Source organism: Eptesicus fuscus, chromosome 8, assembly GCF_027574615.1.
Source record: "Eptesicus fuscus isolate TK198812 chromosome 8, DD_ASM_mEF_20220401, whole genome shotgun sequence".
Classification (NCBI taxonomy): domain Eukaryota; kingdom Metazoa; phylum Chordata; class Mammalia; order Chiroptera; family Vespertilionidae; genus Eptesicus; species Eptesicus fuscus.
This window is the reverse complement of record NC_072480.1, coordinates 17,994,572-18,010,380: the sequence shown is the minus strand read 5'-3', so window position 1 is coordinate 18,010,380 and position 15,809 is coordinate 17,994,572. Positions and strand designations below refer to the sequence as shown.

The 15,809-nt window shown below is 39.1% G+C and overlaps 1 protein-coding gene and 1 pseudogene across 4 annotated transcripts in view; one reads left to right on the top strand and one right to left on the bottom strand.

The window, feature by feature from the left end:
• GTF2F2 (general transcription factor IIF subunit 2) overlaps positions 1-15,809 on the top strand; it is a 201,318-nt gene that overhangs the window by 39,204 nt on the left and 146,305 nt on the right. The window lies entirely within an intron of this gene.
• On the bottom strand, positions 1,348-1,700 carry LOC103289691 (transcription elongation factor SPT4-A-like; annotated as a pseudogene).

Below are 15,809 nucleotides of genomic sequence, written 5' to 3'. Positions count from 1 at the left end.
AAACTATAGCCATTTTCTTTGTCGAATTTTCTTATTGCTTTTAAACTTGAATTACAGTGTGTTGCCTAAATTATCACCATATGCATATTACTAATTGCCTTGCAATAGGACAGGGAGGTTTTATTTAGCCTTATATCTATCATAATTGTAATTATTTTATATCACTTTAGTACAGTACTTCTCAAACTTTTTGGTCTCACGGCCCCTTTATACATTACATGTTAATATAAATAACATTTTAATTTAAAAAAATCCATAAACCTGTTTTCCAAAAAGAATTAGTGGGAAGAGTGGCATTTTGCAAATCTCATGAATGTCTAACTCAGCTATTTTCAACTACTGAGCCACAAGAATTTTTAAAACATGCAATACCTGACTAGCCAGGAATATTGACTTCTTTTCCCTTAGATTGTCAAATAAAAACATGACAACAGTCTGCAGGCCGATGCTCTATCCACTGAGCCAAACCGGCTAGGGCACAATTGAGTATTTTAATTAAAATAGTTTTAACTTTGTGGACACCCAAATGATCTTGAGGACCCCTCCATAGACCATGCTCTGAGGAATGCTGATTTAGTGTGCTGCAATGAGAAAAGTTGCAGGTCCCATTTTCAGGTATCTTGTGATGTGCTGAAGTTTTTTTTATTGGCTATATCTGAATGGAGACATCTTCTTCCTCTACTGCTTCTTAGGGCAGCACCATTCATAGCAATGGATTGCATGCCTGTTTTAGTGCTTGTTGTTGGTTATATTAAGAGTTTAGTACATATTTTTAATTGGATTTGAGCCTCTGTTAAACTATATTCTTTAAGTATTTATTACACTTTTATGTTGGTGTATAATCTGCCTTCATATGTACTGTATATTATTCTCCCCACAATCTGAAGAGGACATCACTTTTAAATTAAATCTCCATTATGTAGGTGAGAGAATAAAAGTTCTAAGAGATTGTGTGACTAGCCCCACTGTATTTCCTTATATTTTGAAATAAATTTTTAAAACAAGCTCCTTTTTTTTTTTTCATGGGCTTTGGGTTCATGTTTATTGGAATTTGATAGAGTCCTGGCCATGGGCAAGGAGGCAGCCAGAGGTGTGGGTAGGAAAAAAACATCCTACTCTACACTCAATTCACTCTATTAATCCACCAACCCACACCACTCCCACCCCCACTAGTAGTCCAAAGAAGGTAAAATGGCCCAGGAACACGCTGTGCTGCTCTCTCATCAGGCTGTTGAGCCTCAGAATTGGAGAGTGAGGAGAATTTGAAGTTCTGTCCATTTAGTTTCAGAACAATAAATAAGCAGAGGCAGGAAGCCGTGGCAAAGACACTGGCAGCCTTGCATCTTGCTAGGCCTTTATAGCTGTGTCTCTGGATTTGTAGGCCACTCCTCGACTTTTCAGCTCCCTCACGATTCCTGGGGTCAGGCAACCAGTGATTAACACTGCATATACACCAGGCTTACAGTTACTGACTCCCTGCCACTTGGAGACCCAGCTGTCCTCTGGACTCATCATTGCAATGATTCCATCAAAGGAAGAGCTGGTGCAGTCATATACCATCTCTGGTTACCCTTCATCTGAAGGGATGCATCACAATTGTCACAACCATCATATTCAAACTGGTCTGTAGTCTGGACCAGCGAACACAACAAACAAGCTCGCAGATGCCGCAGGTCCTTGGGCACCGTCTCCAGAGCCATCCTCTCAGCAGGAACAAAACAGCGGAATGCTCACAAGCTCTGTAATATAGGTAACAGAATTGCTGCTATGTCTGCCTGAGTAAATGCCTGCTTACTGAGCTCTGATGAATTCTTTGACAACTCCAGGTTCTCTCTCACCTCCCTGCACTTCCATGGCAGCCAACTCTAAATCCCATCCAGGCTTTCCAACTCTCCCAGTGAATTACATGTAAAGGCTCCTGTGGAAGGAATAAGGAAGCTCTATTTTTTGCTTTCTGAGTAACAGCCATGCTACTGAACATTTGGAATCATAACAGTTTCTGACGATCTTATGTTTGTGAGAAATAACAACTGAAACAAAAATGTATGACGTTAGTGTTTTGTCTATTTCCTGAACCTGCCACCAAGGTTTGTGGCTGACTATAGAGATTCATCTTTCAAGTGTTACTGTCAACTGCCTAAGCCATGTCTACTCTCTGAAAAATTAAGCCTAATAGTAGAAAATGCTTCTTATTCAGTGGCTGGAAAGAGTGAAAGGCATGTTTTATATGCTTTCATATTTGGGTATGCATGCATAAATATGTGGTTGGTGTGTATAGCTTTAGTAATCTGGGGATAGGGTGAGAAGGAGAAAATTTAAAAATTGGAATGTAAGGATGTTTATAATGAAATATTTCAGTCCTCTGGAAGTGGAGAGAATAGTGTAACCTTTGGCCAATAGCCATATTTTATAATGGTTGACATTTGCCATATTTTTTTTAAGGAAATAAAACACGTTACACAGTTGACATCCATTTCCTTTTTCTGGTCCCACCTCCACCTCACTTTTCAGAGGTAATCATTGTACTGGAGTTAGTGTTTATTATTGTGACTCATTGTAAAGAGTCTGCAATTGCCTACAACAAAAACTTTACAATTTAACAGTAAGAAACCAACAGCATTTTTAGAGATGGTTTAAGCAGAATGTCATCCAAATTTCTAGCAATTAAGGAAATTCAGTGCTTAGATTGAATAGAGATTTTTTTAGGATAAGCTATGTTTTGACAAGCCTTTTTGTTTGTTTCTTTAGTACCTGAATTTTTTTAATTTCCTGAATTTTAACATAAATTATGTGATCAAATGTAATTATTGAGAAACTTTAAAATTCAGTCCCATGTTTTCTGGTGAGAAAAACTGATTGATCAGTGAAGAGTATGAGGTTGAAAGAAGATGTTTGAATTCTGTTTTAGCCTTGGCACCATGCGTTTTCTATTTTGGTAATGTAGTCCTATATCTGCAGTGTAAAAATCACACCGGTAGCGTATGAATTAGATAATATTTATAGTACTACTAGAGGCCTGGTGCATGACATTCGTGCACTGGGGGAGGGGGGAGTTCCTCCACCCGGCTTACACCCTCTCGCAGTCCGGGACCCCTCGGGGGATGTCCGCCTGCTGACTTAGGCCCGCTTTGGCTGGCGGACATCCCCTGAGGGGTCCTTAGCCCTGCCTTGGAGGCGGGAGAGCCTCCCGCCACCACTGCTGTGCTCACCAGCTGTGAGCCTGGCTTCTGGCTGAACACACTGACCACCAGGGAGCAGCTCCTGTGTTGAGCGTCTGCCCCCTGGTGGTCAGTGCATGTCATAGCGACCAGTCGTTCCGCAGTTCAGTCGATTTGCATATTAGGGTTTTATTATATAGGATTCCTCCAAAGAATTGATACGTAATTTATAAAAAGAATATTGGCACATTTGTTTTTCGCTTTAGTCATTGCTATCTGTTTATTTTTTTTTTAAATATATTTTATTGATTTTTTTACAGAGAGGAAGGGAGAGGGTTAGAGAGTTAGAAACATCGATGAGAGAGAAACATCGATCAGCTGCCTCCTGCAACACCCCCTACTGGGGATGTGCCCGCAACCAAGGTACATGCCCTTGACCGGAATCGAACCCGGGACCCTTCAGTCCGCAGGCCGACGCTCTATCCACTGAGCCAAACCGGTTTCGGCCCGTTTATTAATATAACCTAAATTTCCACTTTCAGTGCTCATGATTTCCACTTAAATATTATTGCTGAAAATTTACTGAAGTTTCTAATAACTTTATTTTGGAACTCTATTTTCTGTATACCCTTGTGTATGATTTTTATGGAGAATGTCAGAAAGAACGTTAAGCCCTAACTGGTTTGGCTCAGTGAATAGAGCATTGACCTGTGGACTGAAAGGTGGCGGGTTCAATTTTGATCAAGGGCACATGCCCGGGTTGCGGGCTTGATCCCAGTAGGGGACATGCAGAAGGCAGCTTATCAATGATTCTCTGTCACCATTGATGTTTCTATCTCTCCCTTCTCTCTGAAATCAATAAAAATATGTTAAAAAAAAAAAAAAGAATCAGCCCTGGCTGGTTTGGCTCAGTGGATAGAGCATCGGCCTGCGGACTGAAGGGTCCCAGGTTTGATTCTGGTTAAGGGCATGTACCTTGGTTGTGGGCACATCCCCAGTAGGGGGTGTGCAGGAGGCAGCTGATCGATGTTTCTCTCTCATCAATGTTTCTAACTCTCTATCCTTCTTCCTTCCTCTCTGTAAAAAATCAATAAAATATATTTAAAAGAAAAGAATCATTAAGTAATTTTTAACTTTATTGTATGTTGTATTTGCCTATTCCTAAAATCTGTGATGCTCAGCTTTTATTATCAAACCTGTCTGTTTCCTGTTATGTAAAGCAGTTGAAAATAATTTAGGATGTTTTCATCATACCTGGAAGAAATAACAGGCTGTACAAACACGTTTCTTTTTTTTCCATTTTGATCTTCTATAGCTTCCAGGTTATAAAGCTGGTTATTTGTTTTGATTCATGTATACTAAGATCTTTGATAGAACCTGGCTTTTTTTACAAACCAAACTCAGCTTAGTAAAACCAATTTTACAGTGTAAACTACTTACTTGGGATATTAAAATGAAGTCATTGAAAAAATTTTAATTTTTAAAAACTCATTTTCTTTGGCTTTTCCAAATAATTTTATGGCTTTGTGGATGTGTTTTGTTTTGTTTTGTTTTGTTTATAAAGAAAGAAAAAACCTCACTCAAGGTTTTGGTTGCACACAGGCATTGTACCTTCGGTAGTGCTTTGGGCATACGTGTATTGTTCTTATATCAGAATTTGAAAGGGAGAAAATGCTATGTAACTGATTTTTCTTTTTCTGCCACATAGCTTCTTATTACAGAAATACAAGACACTTTACTTTGTTGGCTTTATATTTTTGTTGCTTGAAATCTTATTTTGTTGATATGGTGATAGTACCAGTATAATAATTCCCTGTGGAAAAAAGAAGCCAACACTTTAAAATTGGTTCATTACTTTAAAAAGCAACACATACCTCTTCTCCCACAGCCTCACTGGTCCCACTTTTGGGGGCCACCCAGTGCTGACAAAAGGTTCTGCAATGAAAGCTACATCACAGCAGCTACCAAGATGAATTTGAAGCCTACATTTCAACTGTATTCTTATGCCTTGTGTCATTTTATGTTTTTGTAACATTTGGTTTGGAAGAATTAAAGAAACTTTTTATGCAGACATATAAATTTACAACGTTCACATCTTACCATTAAGCAGTTAACAAATAGGTAATCTGTTGAGCACTTTGTTCACTACGGTGAGCACTATGCATAAATTATTTCATTTATTTCATGCAAGGAGCCTGTGAGGTAGGCACCGTTGTGATTTAATTTATTGTAAGAGGAATGGGTTTACATAGGGTGTAATTTGACCAACATCATCCAGTTTGTAAGCCTGTACCCTAAATCATTATACTAGTTTTCAGAGTGTGGATGCACAATTTCATGAGTAATGCGCAGCAATGAAAACAGAAAGAGAAATAGAATGGAAAAATTTGCCTTTTTATGTTTGAATATTTCAAACATACCCTGAAGTAGAATAATATAGCAATCCCTATATACCCCCTCCCACCTTTAGGGATTTATGGTAGATTTCTTCCTTCCCCTCCCCTGGCGTTATGGTAGATTTTTTAATGTGCTGTCAGTGATTAGAGCAAGTTACTTTTATTAAAGGATATAATTTTACTTTATTCATATATATTGTACCCCTCATTGCCCTGCTGAATTTTATCCCCAAAGGCTCTACAGGGCTGTATATTACTGTGATATATAGTTTCACTTACTATACACTGTAGTAGTTCCTTCATAAATTCCCTATTGGTTTGTCCTGCAGAAATGAAAATAATCTGTCTGATCATTGTCCGCAGATTATGGCTATGTTTTTAACCTGCCACTTTCTAGATGTAGATGTCTAGTGTAGTGATTCTCACCTAAGGGCAACCTTGGCAGCATCTGGAGACATTTTTTATTGTCACAACTTAGAGTGTATTACTGGCATCTAATGATCAGGACATCCTGCTGTACACGAACAACCCCTCACAACAAAGAGTTATTCAGCCCAAAGAGAATAGAAATCCTGTTCCAATATAAGAGAAACGATATTATTTTTAGTGGACAAGCAATTTATTATAGCTACTGATGATATTATTAAAGTTATAAAATACAGTAGTCTCCCTCTCTCACCCCCATCTGTAGGGGTAACATTCCAAGACCCCCAATGGATGTGTGAAACTATGGGTAGTACACTATGTTTTTCCATATACATACATACCTATGATAAAGTTTAATTTATAAATTAGGTACAGTGTGAGATTAATAATAACATAGAACAATTATAGCCGTATACTGTAATACAAGTTATGTCAGTGGCTTTGGGGACATTATTTTTTAAATATGTTTTTTATTGATTTCAGAGAGGAAGGGAGAGGGAGAAAAAGATAGAAACATCAATGATGCAAGAGAATCATTGATCGGCTGCCTCCTGCACGCCCCCTCCTGGGGACCAAGCCTGCAACCTGGGCATGTGCCTTGACTGGAATTGAACCTGGGACCCTTCAGTTCACAGGCTGATGCTGTATCAACTAAGCCAAACTGGCTAGGGCTGGGAACATTATTAAGTAAAATAAGAGTTATGTGCACACAAGCACTGTGACATGGAGACAGTTTATCTGATAACCTAGACAGCTACTAAGTAACTGGTGGGCGGGGAGCGCATACATGTGGATGCACTGGGCAGAGGGATGGCTTGAGATTCATCATGCTGTTCAGAACATGCGATTTAAACGTTACGAGTTGTGCATTTCTGGAATTTTTAATTTAATATTTCTGGATAGCAGTTGACTGCGGGTGACTGAAACCACAGAAAGCAAAACTGGACAATGGGAGGTGGGGGGAGTTCTGTAAATGTTCACCTCCCCAGTGGTCGTTTTTGTTGTTTTCCTCTTATTCTTTCATCCTGTCCCTCCTCCTGTCTTTTTACTTCTCTTTTGTCATATCAGAAGAAATCTAAGTCCTTACAGGAGACTGTTTTTGAGGTCTCATCTTCTGTTTTTTAAAAATACCTACTCTTAAGTACCCTATTTTTTCACTAGCCATTGTTTGTCAGATTGCTCCTTTAAAACAAATTTGGGTGTTTACCACGATCATAAAAGCACAGTTTTCTTATTCTGTACAAGTCCTGACTGAAGAAAATTTATGGAGCAATAAATATGGTGTTTTAAACATTTCACTACTTTTGAAAAAATTTTTACGTTTAGAAAGATATGCCTTCTCTGCTTCTTTCTCACAAAAGTTTACCAGAAAAAGAAAAATACACTTTATTTTCTTTCCCATCCCACTCTCTCCCCTCTCCCCCCTTTCTTTTTAACTTTCATTGTGGAAAATTTTAAAGCATATATAAAAGTAGGGAAATAGTATAGTGAACTTTAATGTACCTATCATCCAACTCAGGTTATCAACATGTGGTCATTCCTGTTTCAGCTATACCCCAGCCACTGCCCTTTTGTACCTCACTGGATTATTTTAAAGAAAATAATTCACATCATTCCATCCTTAAATTCTTCAGTACATGTCTCCATCAGGATTGTTTTATAAGAAATACATAACCGCGCAGCCTGTGTGGCTCAGTGCAAAATGACGTAGTAAACATTTTTTTAAGTTGTGAAATAAAACCTCATTCTTCCACGTCCTTACCAACTGTTAGAAATAGGCAGCTGTGGCCTGGCCGGAGGCGAAGCACTGACAGAGCCTGCCAGCAACTCTGAAAGGCTGCTGTGTGTGAAAGAAATGCAGCTGACGTCTTTGTTTTTTAAGGGCTCTGTATGTGCATCAGTCCAGTTTCTTGCTTATATGGTGTCGTTAGCGATTCCAAAAGAAGGAGGGGGAAAACTCTACAGACACATACTGTTTATATAGATACTAGAGACCCGATGCATGAAATTTGTGCGCAGGTACGGTCCCTAGGCCTGCCCTGTGATCAGGGCCATCTTCCCCCACTGCCCACAGCCAGCCCCTCCCCCTGCCGCCACCTACCCCTGGTTCCCCGTTCACCATCGGGTGATCAGTGCCTGATGGCCGGGGAAAGGGACCAAGAGGTGGTCAATGCGCCTCATAGTGACTGGTCCAGTGGCCATTCTGGTTATTCTGCCCTTATGGTCAGTTTGCATATTACCCTTTTATTATATAGGATAGAGGCCTGGTGCATGGGTGGGGACTGGCTGGCCTGCCCTGAAGGGGGCCCCAGATCAGGTTGGGGGTCCGTGCTGGGGGGTGGGGTCAGCCAGGGCAAGGGGCCACGGGGTTTGCAGGTTGGCCATGCCCCTGATCAGGGTGGGGGTCCCCACTGGGGGTGGGGCTGGCCTGTGTGAGATGCCTCCGTCAGTTTGCAGGACGGCCATGCCCCCGATTGGTGTGGGGGGTCCCTGCTGGGGGGCGTGGCCGGCCTGGGCTTAGGGCTACCAAGGGTTTGCAGGCTGGCCACACCCCCATTGGGGTGGGGGTCCCCGCTGGGGGGCGGAGCCGGCCTGGGCAAGGGGCCACAGGCGGTTTGCAGGCCAGCCACACCCCTGGCTTTGTCAGGAAGGACAAGACATCCAGCCTATCTGATCTAATTAGCATATTACCCTTTTATTAGTATAGATATATTTGGTTCCCTCTAAAAGAGCCTTTCTTTAAAATATATTTTATGGTTGGAAGTTGTGGCCTTCTCTTCTAGCCTTCTCTGCTCAGAGAGAAAAAAAGCAAACCACACAGGGCTGTTGACTGCATCCGTTTCTTTTACTATGCAGAATTTTTTTCTTACTCTATAACTTGCGTGTCATTGTTAAGCAGTTTCTTGAGAGAAACACCTATACTGTTTAGCAATGGCAAATGTCTGAGGACATTTAGAGCAGTTCTCAATCCCTTTTTTTCATAGCCTCTATGTAAAGAGTGATGTTTCTTTCATTCCCAAATTAGGGACAGACTCCCATGGACCAGGGACTGTGGTATAGATGCCTGAGATGCTGTCAGTGCCTGCCCATAGTCCTTCAGCCCCTTTCATTTCTGTGCATACTAAATCTTAGCGTCTCCATCTCTGCCTGGGAGCTAAATCTTAGCATCTCTGTCTCTGCCTGGGAGCTTTCTCTCTGGCAGCTCCTCTGCCCATCTGGAGGGCAGGTCAGAACTGCCAGGACATTAACACACCCTCTGGGAGCAGCCTCAACCAGTATCTGACAGGAGCTGGTGTGTGTATACTAAATACCCAGCTCTCGTAACCTCATGTGGGATAGATAACTCCAGGCACACGTCTTAACCTGTCTTCCCGAGTTCTGCAGCAGGGTTAAGCAACGGTTTTCCACAGTGGTACACAGCTAGTACCAGTGTTCTAAACTCATCTCCTTACTGACTTCTTTCCTCTTCGTGTCTTTCCCCAGTTCTCTTTCAGTTTTCCGGGGTCACTTTGGAAATAGACTACCTGAACTTTAAAACCTTGTCTCCGAGTCAGCTTCTGTCTTTTTTTTTTTTTTTTTTTTTGAGAGAGAGAGAGAGACCTGATGTGTTCTTTGATCCTCTGCCTTCTCTTTGAAACTCTGTGCATCCAAATGATTTAAAACCCTAATGTAATACTTGGGGTATAATGCAGTATACTTTAATAGACCCAAATATCCTAAGACTGAGGTTCAGCTAGATTTAAATAGGAAGCTAACATGTATCTAACATGTATCTAACATGTATAAAAATGGTATCTTGGGAGCATACCATTTTTTTTTATGGCTGTCACTGCAAGCGTTGCTTTCTCTCCTCTTAATTGCTGCCTATTTCTGCTGCTTCCCAGTCAGCTCCTTTTACCATTCTGAGCACCATCATCTTCCTCAGCTATCTCTCCTCCCACCCTCTGTGACTGAGCACACTGCTAGTGCCTTCTCTGGGCTTCATTACAACCTCCCTCAGTCCCACTGGGTAAACATCCCTACCCTTCTCTTCATTTGGACTTCTTTAATTCTGCCATTAACAGTCGTTGCAGTCTCAAGAAGGTTTTCTCAGATACCACCTATCATCCCTATTTCTGACTTATAACCACTAGTCTTTTATATATGCAGGTTCTCTATATTCCTAAAAGCCATTAGAATATAATTTACTGAGGAAGACACGTGCAAGGGAAAAATATACTGCATTAACTGAAAAACCTCATTTTTTGGAAATAGTTTCATTTCAAGACTACAAAATTCATGAAAAATAATTCAAATAAATTAACTGCATCATTGATTCAACTGACATTCACTTTCCACAAAAGCCATTACTTGCTTCTAACTGTTGTCAGAAAAAAAAATATTAAAAGGCATTAAGTGAGAGAAAGAAAAGTTAATTGGAGCCTATGTAATAAGTTTATTCAACTGTGTGTCTCACAAAGATAACCAGAGTCTCTTCATGTTAAAAAATAAGAAAAATAAATGTTTTAAACTGGAAATATGACTCGTAGTTTTATTTTTTTAACATGTTAGTCTTTAAGAATTTTAATGTTTCTAATATTGCAGCATTTCTAAACAGTACTGGTTGTGTCCACTGTAACACTTTTGCTTAAAAGTTAAAAAAATAAATAATATTAGGAAGGAACCAAAATTACTCAGGATATATAAGAGATTAGTACAGAAAATTTAATATTGAATCCATGAATTAAAAATCAAAGCACAGCTACCAGTGTTCTATATTTTATTTGTTTTTTATTGTTGACTAGAGGCCCAGTGCACGAAATTCGTGCACTCAGGGGATGTCCCTCAGCCTGGCTTGCGCCCTCTCACAGTCTGGGAACCCTTGGGGGATGTCTGACTGATGGCTTAGGCCCACTCCTTGTGGGGAGCGGGCCTAAGCCATCAGTCAGACATCCTTGGCACTGCTGTGGATGTGGGAGAGGCTCCCGCCATCACCGCTGCGCTTGCCAGCCATGAGCCTGGCTTCTGGCTCCTGACCACCAGGGGGCAACTCCTGCGTTGAGCATCTGCCCCCTGGTGGTCAGTGCACGCCATAGCAACCAGACATTCTGCTGTTCGGTCAATTTGCATATTAGCCTTTTATTATATAGGATAGTACAGTGTTCTATATTTTGATTGGAGTAGTGGTTACATGGATGTGTTCACTTTATGAAAATTCATCAAAGCTATAAATTTATGATTTGTGTATTTTTTTTAAAATGTAGATTGTATTTCGATAAAAATATTAACAAAGAAAGCAAAGCACAAGAGGAACACACATTTTATTAAAAATCCATCAACCAGATCTCTTAGTTGGTTCGAAAAATTAGATCACATGTGTTAAATCATATTGTGTTAGTTTGCTAGGGCTGCCATAACAAAATACCACAGACTAAGTGGCTTAAACAACAAATACATTTTTTCACAGTTCTGGAAACCAGAAGTCCAATATTAAGGTGCTGTCAGATTTAGTTTCTTCTGAGGCCTCTCTCCTGGGCATGCAGATGGCCACCCTCATGCTGCCTCTTTATATGGTTGTTCCTCTGCACATGTACACCTGGTGTGTCTCTGGTTGACCAAGTTTCTTCTTATAAGGACACCAGGCACATTGGATTAGGGCCTCCCTAACTAGAGTTACAGTTTACTATTTCTGCATTGATTAGGGTTTCTCCTGAAGCTGACTCTGTGGGTTATATGATATTTGATTGGGAACCTGGGAATGAAATCTGCAGCACAAGATTATGTCTGTCCCATAGTTTACTAGTATGCATTATTGGAAAGTAGTGCATGATTTTTTTTAAGTATGTTAGCTTTAGCATTAGTGTAAAAATACAAGCAGTAGCTTTTCTTGATCCTTCTGTTGACATATTGGAGGGGGGGGGGCGGTATCTAATTGTTTGAGTAGTTTACCACAGAGTTATTAATTTAGAAACTTGAAGATGGTAATATTAGCCAGTTAGGGAACAATGGCTGCCCTGCTGGTTAAAGCCTCAGACTCTTCTTTCTCTCTGTCTGAAGATAGCATTTTATGTAACTCTTTCTTCATTCATCCCTTACTTACTGTTTCTTAAAAATTGGCAATGCCTGTCTTCCACCAGTTCCATTTTTCAGACTACATTTATCTTTCTTAGTTTACTTCACTCCTTCCAAGAGAACTCTAAAACAGCATACCAGATGCTTTAGATCCTAAGCAGTTTTTAATTGCTCAAAACTACAAGGAAACAGAGGAGGATTGTGCCCTTCTCCATCCACCTTCACACTCCTCCTCCATCCCCAAAGCGAGGGAGGGGAATATGGTACAAAAGTTGATTGTATCTCGGAACTCTGTAAAGTTGTTCCTTTGCTTAACTAGTATATAAATACCCTCTCCATTCCACAGTTGCTTAAATATATTATTTTCCTTAGTTGTTCCCATAAGAATTTTTAGTTCATTTCTAAAAATTAGTTTGGTGGTAATTCCCAGGTAGCTATTCTGGATTTAATCCAGTAGTGATTCTGTACCTGAATGAGGAAAATTTGCCTAGCTCACAGGGGTTTCTTTCTTGGTTAGATTTATTCCCTGACCTATGAGTCACCCCCTTTTCCTTTCTGTGGTCGTAGCCCCCACATGTCTCAGAATTGGGTTCTTTGTCCTAGTTTTTTCTTCTTCCAAACTCACTAGACTGACTGGATTCCCTCTTGGTTAACTTATTCCAGTATTTTAAGCCAAGTCTTGACCTAGTCTAATGAATGGAACTGCCAGTCTTTCTTTAACATTATCTTACCTTTTTCAAGGCTTATGTTCTCTGCTGAGTCTCTTACTGAGTTGCTGGTTTCCAGTCTGAAGGAGGTATCACACAGTGGTCAAAAGCTTGGCACTTTTGAGGTGGCTTACTAGCCGTGTGACTGTGGCAAGTTGCTTAACTCCATGGATCTGTTCACTCATCTGTAAAACAGGGGTTCTTCCCAGCTCTTACCTCTTATGATTAACAGGCATCCCAAATAGCAGTGATTAAACATATTTTTCTTTGTAAAGGAAATTCTGATGTTAGAAGTCCAGTTCTGGGATGGCGATTCCATGGTTATTAGCACTGTCTGCTATCATTAGTTTGAGGCTTCCATCCTGAAGGTGATGCAGACTGACTTCTGCAATTAATAATCATCACATCAACATCCCAGGCAGCAAAATGGAAGCAATAGAACAAAGCAAAAGGTTCGCCTGGCTTTATAACCCTTTACAGGACCATATCCAAAAGTCACACCCTATGAGTTTTTGCATATATTCCCGTGGTCAGAACTTGATAACTTGGCCGCACCTAGTAGCCACAGAACACTGGGAAATACAGGCTTTTATCTGGATACAATTGCCACACTGAACCAGGATTCAGTTACTAACAAAGCAGAGAAGAATGGGTATTGGATTAATTAGCAGTCTCTGCACCTCACTTTAAAGGAGATAATGCATGTAAAATACTGAGTACTGTGCCTGAAACCTAGTAACAAACACCTCAGCGAATGCCAGGCATTTTTATAATCTCTGCTAAAAGGACAGATTATCAGCGCATTCCACTTTTTCTTATTTTTCCACTCTTTCATATTCTTTACCAAGGAAGTGACTTTTATAATTCCTGAAACTTACAGAAACAACCATAGATGATTTCTTTGAAGGGAAAAGGTACAAAGTAGTAGCTATTCCCTTGTTGGAAAACCATTCATTTCTGTAGAAGAGGTTTCAGTGTTTTTACTTATTTAGCAATTCTTAACATTGGTGGAGTTGATATGTCTCTTTTTACTTTGATTTTTAAATTCTCAACCGCTTTTCTTTCCCATTGTCTTAAACCAAAAAGACCATTGTTTTGGTACATATTAAGATAAAGAGAATTAAAAGTAATTCTACTTAAAATATTTTATTATATCCTTTAGTTATATTTAGTCTTAGTGTGATACTGAATGAAGACTGGGAATGCTTTTACTTAATGCGTAGTGTTGGCTTCACCAAATACCTAAGTGTTAACTATTTTAAGTTTTTATATCTAGCTTTGTTATTTTTCTATATACTCATCGTTTAGTAAATTTTACAATATACAATTTTTGTTCTTTTATTAGCAAGAGATATAGTTAAACCTCCGTTTCTTGCCTCTTAAGTACAGTCAACCTTATCTATAATAATAAAAGGATAATATGCTAATTAGACCAGACGTCATTCCTGACCCGGCCGGGGTTCCTGCCTGTGGGCCGCCCGAGGGAAGCCAGCCGGGGTCCCAGGTGCCTGCGGGCGGCCCAGGTGCCTGTGGGTGGCTGGAGGAGGGAAGCAGCCCAGGTCCTGGGTGCCGGAGGGAAGCCGGTGCCGGCAACCGGGGAAGGAAGGCCTACTCTTACACAAATTTTCATGCATCAGGCCTCTAGTATTCAAATAATCTAAATGTTGATAAGATAGAAGAGGAGAAGTTATATTTACCTGGGAACCAAATATAAATATAACTGGGAACAAAAAAATAACTCCTGCTTCCAGTTTTCAAGATAGCTGAATATTTATATACTGAATTGCAGTGCGTTATTTTTTGTAATATTGTTGTAACAAACATATTTATCACAGATGTCTGCAGTTGACTTTTTTTGGTATGTTTTATAAATCAGTCACCTGTGACTTTTAGATTCTTTTGTTTGCTGTTTTCTCTCCCGTAATTATCAAACCTTAATTAATAATTATTTGTGCATACAGCCAAGCAGGAGTTATACATTCTTTTTCTTTCTATAAATGTGTTTTTTTTAATATCTATACATAGATAGGAAAAGTATGTAAAAATGTTAGAATGTATGATCATGGGTGTCTGCATGCATACTTATTTCTAATATGTGTTTTCCCCCCCCCAAAAAAAAATATATAAATAAAAATTTATCAAATGGTATGCTATGTAAAGTAAATGCTAAATGCTCTAGTTTTTTTTAAACCGTGTTAAGTCGTAGAAAGTTACCAAATTCAAGCAACAATTGAGATTAAAGTTAGTATCATTTAAAAACTCTTAGCCTTAAAAATTAATTAATAAACATCTGTCATGAAGCAAAATCAATGGGGGTGGAATTAAGAAGAAATCAGTGTACTTGCTCAATTTTATTGTAATGATGTAAAAATGTGCTAAACATCCTAGAGAACAGCAATCAGAATTACTTTTGAAAAGTTGGGCCTGTCTTCAAAAAGGAATTTTTAAAACTTAACTGGATTGTGTATTGTTGTTTTAAAAAAGATATATCTATACTAAAACTTGCTTTTAAATGTCACTGAATACTTAGAATCTGGGTTTGGAAAAACTTGTCATACTATTTATATGACACTTCAGGTATTGTATCATTTGATGAATTTATATTTTATGCTAGGAAACAGTTTTTAAAGATATATAATAAAGAAATATATTTTTATCTTACTCTTTAATATCCAATTCAGTATTTTTTCTCAAATGACTTAAATAAAACTAGTTTCCACATTTTATATACAAAAGGCTTAATGTATATTTTTGCATTGTTGGGAAATTTAGTTAAACGTGGGTAACTTATAATAGTTTAAAATATTCTTATCAGTAATTTCTGTCACTTGATAGAAATTCTTGAACTATTATGTATTTTTATCAAGAGAATTAGGAATACAGTCACCTCTTTATAAATTATTTTAGGCAAATTTAAATTTTATCTTAGATATTTCTCTCTACCTGGTATACTTTTCTTTTTCTATCTTTTTTCCTTTTTTAAAAGAAATATATTTTTATTGATTTCAGAGAGGAAGGGAGAGGGAGAGAGAAACATCAATGATGAGAATCATTGATCAGCTGCCTCCTGC